The following is a 9,477-nucleotide window of genomic DNA, read 5'->3' as shown; positions in this document are numbered from 1 at the left end:
ATTATGGCCCTTCAGGAGGCAGAAAGAGAGAAGACAAATGGGACTTCATATTTGCTTTATCTTTAAACTCCTATTCCTAAATCTGGCCTTACTACCCCTTGTTTTAAGGGGAAAACATTTTACTAAAGGCCTTCTTTGCATTGTTCAAATCTCCAAGACATTTTACAGAAATGAAACAACGGTGCTAAACTTTTGGGTGACAGTAGGAAAGGAAACAAGAAAACAGGGAGAGCTTATTTCCCAGTCTAGGGAACTTTGCTTCAGTTCTGGCTGAGTGTCCCGTTTGGGATGTAACATTTTTTTCTGAATGTAGACTTCATCATGCTGGTAGTTCAGAACAATACACTGTAAGCAGTAGTGGCAGCTCCAAGCTCCTGCTCTCAGGACTCTGCTGCAGGTGCTTTAACAGGCAGTTCCTTCCTTCTTCCCCTCCCTCCCTCCCTCCCTTCCTCCCTCCCTCCCTCCCTTCCTCCCTTCCTCCCATCCTCCCTTCCTCCCATCCTCCCTTCCTCCCATCCTCCCCTCCTCCCCTCCTTCCCTCTTGCCCTCCTTCCTCCCTCAACCCCTCGCTCCTGCCCTTCCTTCCTTCTTTTTTAAATTAAAGCATATTTTCAAAATACTTTCCACTGCAAGGCTCAGCTGGGATGAAGATCAGACCCAGAGGCGGCAACACAGGTGCCTCCACTCTTCCAGTGAGCTTCCTAAGGCCTGCCTCACTGATCCCCACTTCACTTCTTTCCTGATGCCTCCCTTCCTCTTCAGTCCCAAAAAGGATCTGATGTTGCATTCAAGGAAAATATTCAAAGGCATTTCAATCCCATTTCGGAAGCCACTCCTTTTTTTCGGTAAAAGATACTTTAAGCTTCATATGTACGTTTTTTAAAAAGCAAGTTTTCTTAAAATCTGAATCCTTAGTATTGCTTAATTCGAATCCTTTCTTCTCTTAATAAAAATTCTGAAGAGGCTGCCTTCCCTAACCTCACGACAGCTACATGTTACCTACAGTGTTTCATGTTATTTAATTAGGCTTTGTTTCAGCATCCACAACACCTTAGTCAATTTGGCGTTTATTTCATATCCACAAATGCCAGAATTATCTCAGAGTATTTAACACACATGCTGAAATATCTGCAAAGGAATGTTTTACCTGCAGAGGAACAGGCAGTACAAATTCAGTAGATTTTCATCCTCTATGACCTAGGGCGAATCTTCTTTTTCAGGCTTTTCCCCTCTCCACTATGCTTGAAAGAAGAGAGCAGAGCATTGTGTTGCCTATTCAAAAATGGGGACAGAGCTTCAGGTTAAATGGGTGGAGGAAAAGGTAAAACTATTACTGAATGCCCACTATGTGCAAGACATTGATGCTAGGTGTTTTATCTATATTTTAAAATTTAATCCTCACAATCTCCTCATGAAGTAAATATAATTATTTCTATTTCCCAGATGATGGAACTGGAGCAGAGAGAGGGTACATGTTAGGCAGTTAAGAGTTCTATCAGATTCCATTACACTACCTACTTCTTTGCTTCACCAGATTGTTCATATCAAACCCAAACAAGTAGCTATGACAACCCTAGGAGAACCGAAATCTGGTCCTTCCTTGGTTGGTGATTTCACAATGGTTATGACTATGAGCAGGTAGCCCCTTCCTCTTCTGAGTAGAGTGAGGTCACAGTACAGGCACACCACCTGAATCACCTGTGTGCCGAGGTCACCAAGGACACAAGCACTGGGGTTAAATAGCTGTCTAGGTCCCAGTTGGCTATGTGACCTTGGAGTTGTTTGTGCATTTATTCATTCAAGCATGCATGCATAGTTCAGTCTACGAGTATTTATTGAGCACCTATTATGTGCCAACCATACTAGATTTTGAGAAAACAGCAGTAAACAAAACAAATGAGGCCATCACAGAGTCTACATAGTCAGGGAATGTAAAACATTATGCCTCTACTTCCTTCTCATGTGAAGTGGAAGTAACAGAACCTCCCTCATAAAGTTGTGCTAAAGATTAACTAAGTTAATCTAGGTTTTTTTTTTTTTTTTTTTTTTACGTTAAAATACCCATCTTTATCTCTAGTACAAATTGAACTATAAGCAATATAGGTGATAACAGCGGGAGTTTTGGTATATATAAATGGGGTGAGAAGGAACAACTGTCCCCCAAAGTGCCGGGAGTAATTTCCTGTCACGTTTAGTTGAGAGAAGGCTCTAATGTGGGCTGCCAGGCTGCCATTCATTTAAGTGCTGATGCAAATGTTAGGCTGAATTCAGGGTCTCAGTTTCCTGCACATTTCAGTGTGCAAAGTACTCGTTGGGTTTATTTTTGCCTGGTACAGAAAATAAAGGAAAGTACAGGTGTTATAGTAATTATTTTAAATAACCCAAGCTTAAACTTAAGAGAGAGAGCTTATCTATAATACCTTTTGAAAATCAGACTTTTTTTTTTTCCTGTCTCTCTCTCTTTTGGAAAGCTGGAGCAGTATCTAATCTGCCTTCTAAGGTTCAAGAGTTAATAATAGTGCACAGAACAAAGATTTGATTGGTTAATGGTTTCCTACTCATTCCAAGGAGTTTCTAGACTCCACGGGTCATGAGTGCCAATATAGACAGCACCAGGAGAGTATAGGGGTCAGCCCAAGTTTCAGTAATCAACTTCCTGAAATTAAAGGACAAGACAAGGAAGACGGGTAAGAAATGAGACATACCTATAAAAAGTTTAATCATCTGCCCAACATCTCAGGTAATAAATACATCTCCCAGGCAGTGACCCCAGATCTCTCCTTTTGATTGTAGACTTTGGAATTTTCAAAATCACAAATTTTGTTCACTTCATTTCTGAGAATACTTTGTGGTGTTCTCGAGTAAGGGGGAAAAAAGGTCATTCCATTTCAAACCTATTCATTAGAATTTTAAGAGGAAAGAAAGAAAAATAAATTCTTTCATTTAGCCCATGCCTTAAATAAATATTTATTGGTTGATCTATCTTTGGTTCAGGGTTAGCAAGACAGTCTGGTGGTTATGGTTTTTGATACAAGTTTCAATTTGGTATAAATTCCTGCCCAAGAGGTATAAAAAGACACAGAAATGAAGTGAAATCAAAATAAGAACAATGAGGAAGAACAGAAAGGGATTCTTTCGGAGACATTTTCTAGCAAACATACCTAATAATGACAATCGTGGTTATAATTTAGTAGTTATATGATGTTTCCATTCACTGAATCCCCTTTATTCTTACACAAAATAATGTGCTATGACTTCCCTACCTCTTCAAGAATTGACAGGGCAGAGCCAAGAGCTTCAGATAGTTTTCTGAGTCTATAGGCCAGCTCCTCTCAAGAGGTAGAAAATGTCTGGCAGTGGCTTGCGGAAGCCTGCAAGCCTCCCTCATAAAAGGGACTCTGAGGGATCATTATTAGCTGATCTCTTTTGACTATGGAAGAAACGGTTATTCGTTTCTTGGCAGGAAATCAACGCTATATTGATTTTCAACCTATCGGTTTTTGGAATTACATGGGGGTGGTCCATAGGAATAAGCTGGCTGGGCTATCTCAGCTGACTTCCATGAACGCTAACTGCATGTCACTTGTACGTGAATCTGGATGCCAACTGGGCTGGTCCTTTGCTAGAATAAATAAAAATCTGTTGTTTTTTATGTTTCTGTGTGTATGGATGTTTCTGTATGTATGTGTGTGACAGCACTACCTAGCTGTCTCTCCAATGTTCTCCAATAATTATTACAGGATTTTTTTAAAAGTTTAAGAGAGAGAAAAATATTGAATACAAAATCCTATGAGGCAGGTTTAACTTAAGCTGTGACTCTGCCCATACATGGAAATTTTGAGTACACAATAGGAATTTAACACAAATAACTAGTATTTACTCATGAAAAGTGCAGTCACATATTTGTCAAGGGTGAAAAATAAAGATGGGATTTTTCCTACTAAGTAGGAAGGCACCATAGATTTCGCAGAACGACCTTTATAGATCAGAATCATGGGGGCAACAGCTAGGCTAAGCCACAAAATAGACTTTGAGTCTTCTGTCCCTGAATAGACTTGGTCCAGTATCACTGATGAGAAAGCACTGATCCCAGCTTTGAAGACGGCAATCTAGCTCCAGGGTCTAACTCCAACTGTTGCATACAGAAGAGGTTCTATGGTGTCACAAGAGCTGACTTGGAGTCCTGACTCTGTGATTTTGGATATGCCACTGAGCGTCTCTGAAGGTAAAATTAGATCTTGTAATGGAGAGATTCTTACATGCCAGGTGCCCCAGTCAGTCCAAATCAGAATTCAGGGTCTAGCTAAGCTTAGAAACTGGAAGATATGGTGATTTCTGAGTATATTTTATGAGTTTATTTGCATACAAGTAAGAGATAGTTAAGTTATAAATCTGAACACAAATGTAGATTGGGAGGGAGAAGGAAAATAGGATTATAGAGAAAATTATGTCTAATCTCCAGCCTGAAGCCTATGGGCTAAAGGGTTGAAGGCAGAAGTTAAAGTGACTCTTTTACTCCAAATTTTATAAGGGTTGAGACCCTCACATGGGCATGTGTGAAAACACAGAGGACATTCCAGAAATACCTAGAGGGAACGGGGAAAGAGGAAGGAGGGTGTCAAGATGTTTAGCAGCAATGTTTGAAGAGGATCTGAGCCAGGGAAATTGGGATAAAGATGTTAACATGACTTTGTTCCCCCATACATGAAAGACCATTTAATCCTCACAATAACATGAGGAAATAAATATCATTATCCCTGTTTACTCCATTTCTGGGTTTCAGAAGGTAGATAGACGAAGTTAATGCTGTTAACTGTGCATAATAGGATTTGAGTTCTTTCTGGTAAGTAGATCATACTGTCTTTAAGCACTATATTCTGTTCATTTGCCTACTTGCAGCTATAAAATTCTTAAAGGAAAAAACAAGACAGACAACTGAAAGGGATGCTCAAATTGTTTTAGGTGCAGGATAATTAACAGTGTCAAAAAGAGAATGAGCAGGGGTTGGGTTTGAGAACAACCTAGGCATAAATCAGGAAGCTCAAATTTTTATACTTTCTGCATCAACACTTTTCTTTCTTAGACTCACATGAAAACAGAGTGGAAATACTGAGAGAGAGATCTCTCTCAGTGCCCTTGCAGAGGTCAAACACTTTCTTATCTAACTCTGATTTACTTGGGTTGCATGGAAATTAGTGAGCTTGGCTTGATCACTGATGGTTCTGGCATTTCACATTCGAGACTTAAGCCATTTTGGCCAATGCCTTGGTTTGCCTTGGAGTAACACAGTAAGCAGCTCTCTCAACAAGCAGTTTCAATTATTTTTAATGATTATTTTAACCTTAGATTGTAAAGAAAAACCTCAACAAGGGTGAGATACTCTCTAGCAGTTTTAATTTTACTTAAGGTCATGTCTGAGATATCTGGGTTTTTTTCAATTCTGAATGGAACTACACAAATCTTGCCTTTCTCAGAAGGAATTTCAGTCATTTATCAAGAGCAGAGAGTTCTTTTCATGTTTTGGAAATACAGCTTATGTTCTGAGGGGCCAGAATCACTTTTCCTGCAGCGTGGGGCCAGCTCTACCTAGGGAATCATTAAGCCTATTTGATTTAGAAAAATACGCATATAATTGACTCAAAAGATAGTCTTTATATTTATGCAGCTCTTCTTATTTTTTCATTTCACATCCATTTCCACAAAGTGCTTTCATATTATTTTCTCACTTGATTCTCACCAATTCTCTCTGGTTTTGGAAGATCAAATAACACTGTACTCCTTTACAGATAAGGCAACCTGAGTCCAAGAAAGCTTACTTGATACGATGAAGGTCTTAAGGGTAACCGATGGCAGAGGTATTATGACTCCTTATTCTTTGCACTGATTTATGAGTGTTTCATTTACTTACTGCTGTGTAACAAACAACTCCAAACTTCATAGATTCAGAGCATTAGGAATTTAGACAGGACACAGTGGAAATGGCCTATGTCTTCCCCTCGAGGTCTGGGGCCTCAGCTAGGAAGAACAGATGATGACCAGGGTTGGGATCATCTAGACGCTTAAAGAAGACTCACATGTCTGGTGCCTGAACAAGGATGACTAGAACACCAGCTGCAACTATAAACCAGAACACTTACATGGGGCCTCTCCATGTGGCTTGGGCCTCTCCCAGCATGTCATCTGCATTCTGAGGAGCACTTCCAAAAGGGAGCATCCAGAAGGAGAGTGTTCTAGAGAACTAGGCAGGAGATGAATGGCCTCAGATGTCACACAGAAACCCTGCTTCTATATTCTCCTGGCTACAAGTAAGTCACTAAGCCCAGATTCAATGGAAGGTGGCTCTTGGTGGAAAAGTGGCAGGGTCACATTTAGAAGAGCATTTGTGATGGCAGATGCTATTGTGGACATCTTTGAAAAATGTCATCTTCCACTGTAAGCACAAATATATTTCCTGCACAAATAATAGGGAAATAAAAGAAAAAAATCTGAGCTAGGGCTTCAGATGGTTGTTAAAGAACTAAACAAATAGTAAGAGCTTTCCTACACAGCAACAGTAATAGGTACAAAAATAAAGTGGAGCCCCTGGCACAGTGGCTCACACCTATAATCCCAGCACTTTGGGAGGCTGAGGCAGGTAGATTGCTTAAGCCCAGGAGTTCAGGACCAGTGCCTGGGCAATATGATGAAACCCTGTCTCTACAGAACATACAAAAATTAGTTGGTCATGGTGGCATGTGCCTGTAGTCCCAGCTACTTGGGAGGCTGAGGTGGAAGGATCACATGAGCCAGGGAGGTCAAGGGTGCAGTGAGTTGTGACTGCACTACTGCACTCCAAGCTTGTGACAAAGCAAGGCTCTGTCATGAAAACTTTAAAAAAATGCCAAAAGGTGGAAAAAATCCCATTTACATCAGCACTACAAAATATAAAATAATTTAGAAAAAAGTTTAAAAATTACATGGGCACATATGAAGAAATTATCACATGCTCTGAAAGATATTTTTAAATGAAATAAAGATATATATTATGTTTCTTAAAAATGTCCTTTCTGACCAATGCCATATATCATATTCCTGGACAGTGTTATTTCTGCTCCAAATGTAACTCGGTTCCAAGAAAAAAATCCCAACATAGAGATATGTGAATTTAATAATATTAATGTAAAGTTCATCAGGAAGAATAAAATTATTAGAAAAGTCAATAGCCTTATTAAATAAAGAATAAAGAAATATAAAATGTATCAGATATTAAAATCTTGTAAAGTTTCCATAATTTAAATAAAGACTCTGCTGGTATTAAATTAGATAATCACGTGCCTGAGACCAGGTTTCACCTCTTGTCCCAGTATAATTATAATTCTTTTTACCCTCAAAAGTATCCTGTTTTGGATGATAAATTATATGGCCACCCTACAATTAATCATACATATGTATCTGTACTCCCTCCCCAAACCCTACTTAAAAGACAATAAATACATTTTAAAAATATTAGTCAAAAGATCCAAGAGAAGTGATGGATGGATGGATGGATGGATGGATGGATGGATGGATGGATGGATACATAAGTAGGTGTATAGAAACAGAAGTAGATGAATGGATATGTAGATGGCTAGATATATGTAAAATAAATAGACTGATCATTCAGCCAACAACTAGCTGGGAAAAAAAGAGAATCAAATAGTGAAATGTGTGTTGTGGTGAGAATCAAAGTTTGGTGTGATGACCAAGAGTGACTTTGGTTATTTCTGGCTGAAAATTTTCTTTGAAAACATTAAATTTAAATTGATATTTGAATGGCAAGAAGGAGCAAGTCCTTCAAAGAGTTGGAAGGAACACTTTTTATTAAGGGAAATTAATTAGTACAAAGGACATATGCTAAAATTAAATTTAGCTTGTTTGAGAAACTTAAATACTTATGTAGCTGAAGCATAGTACCCATATAAGATGAAGTCTGAGAGGTAGGTTAGACCATTTAGGATCTGTAAAATAGAGTAAGTTAGAGTAAGAAAGCAAGCTGGGGCAAGAAGTTTGGATTTTATCCTAAATGAAATGTGAATTAATTAAATAATTTTAAACAGAGTAATATCTCATAAATATTTTTTAATAAGAAAGGTATGGACAATGAATTGTGGAGAGACAAGAATAGAAGGTGGCAGATCAGTTATGAGGCTATTGCAGTGGTCTTGGCAAGGGAAAATAGTGTCTTAGGCAAGAATGACAGAAAGAAGAGTGAAGTGTTTGAATTAGGAAGGAAAATCTGACAGGGCTTGCAGAAGGCATAAGGCAAAAGACTGACAGATGTTGCTGTATAGAAATATAAATCTTATATATCAAATAGACCATAAAAAAGTTAACAGTTAAAAAATAAATGAAGAAAAAATGTGTAATATACATAACAAAAGATTAAAATAAAATATATTATGTATATTTTAAAATGTCAAAAATACATTTTAAAAGCTGTAAATGAATAAGAAAAAGACAAACAACACAACAGAAAAATATGCAGTGATATAAAGAGATAATTTACAAAACAAAATACAAATGAAATAACACATGCAAAGACATTCAACCCTGTCAATAAATACTTACAAAATAAAATAATAAATCACTTTAATCTTTTTCACTGGAAAAATTAAAGATATAAAATTTAAAATATAATAAAAGAAAAATACATAAGTTTAAATATTTTGTATTGGTTGAGAGTAATAACAGTAATATAAATGAGTATGGAAATTTGGCAGTTTCTCTACATCTATCAAGATTTTTAATTGACTGTGAAATTCCCCTGGTATTTATTCTAAAGATACATTTTCATTATTTATTAATTATTTTTATTATTTATTTTTAGACAAGTGTCTCATTCCATCACCCAGGCTGGAGTGCGGTGGCGCAATCTCCGCCCACTACAACCTCCACTTCTCGGCTTCAAGCAATTCTCTCACCTCAGCCTCCTGAGTAGCTAGAACTACAGACACGCACTACCATAGCTGGCTAAGTTTTGCACTTTTAGTAGAGACATGTTTCGCCATGTTAGCCAGGCTGGTCTCAAACTCCTGACCTCAAGTGATCCGCCAGCCTCTGCCTTCCAAAGTGTTGGAATTACAGGCATGAGCCACCTTGCCCAACACTTTCAAATGTGTACATGAAGATACATACAAGAATATTCATTGCAAGGGGGTTTTTGTAATGGAAAATGTCACCCATTTTTGGTAACATTCACCCCAAGAAATATAATGGAAATACTGTGAAGAATTTTTAAAGAGTAATATTGATATATATGGACTTACATGGAAATATCTCTATGACTTTTTAGAAGTAAAAAATCAAGTCACAAAACAATATAAGGAGTTTGGTTTTCTTTATATGGAGAAAACTGAAACTATTTGTGAATGTGAATGTAGGTAGATTCAGAGTAATATCTTCAATGTCTTAAAATTTTAACAGCGGTTCCACAGTAGGGTAGGAAGTTAATTGACCTGA

Source organism: Piliocolobus tephrosceles, chromosome 4, assembly GCF_002776525.5.
Source record: "Piliocolobus tephrosceles isolate RC106 chromosome 4, ASM277652v3, whole genome shotgun sequence".
In the NCBI taxonomy this organism is placed as follows: domain Eukaryota; kingdom Metazoa; phylum Chordata; class Mammalia; order Primates; family Cercopithecidae; genus Piliocolobus; species Piliocolobus tephrosceles.
The sequence above is the reverse complement of the archived record's forward strand: the minus strand, read 5'-3'. Positions refer to the sequence as shown.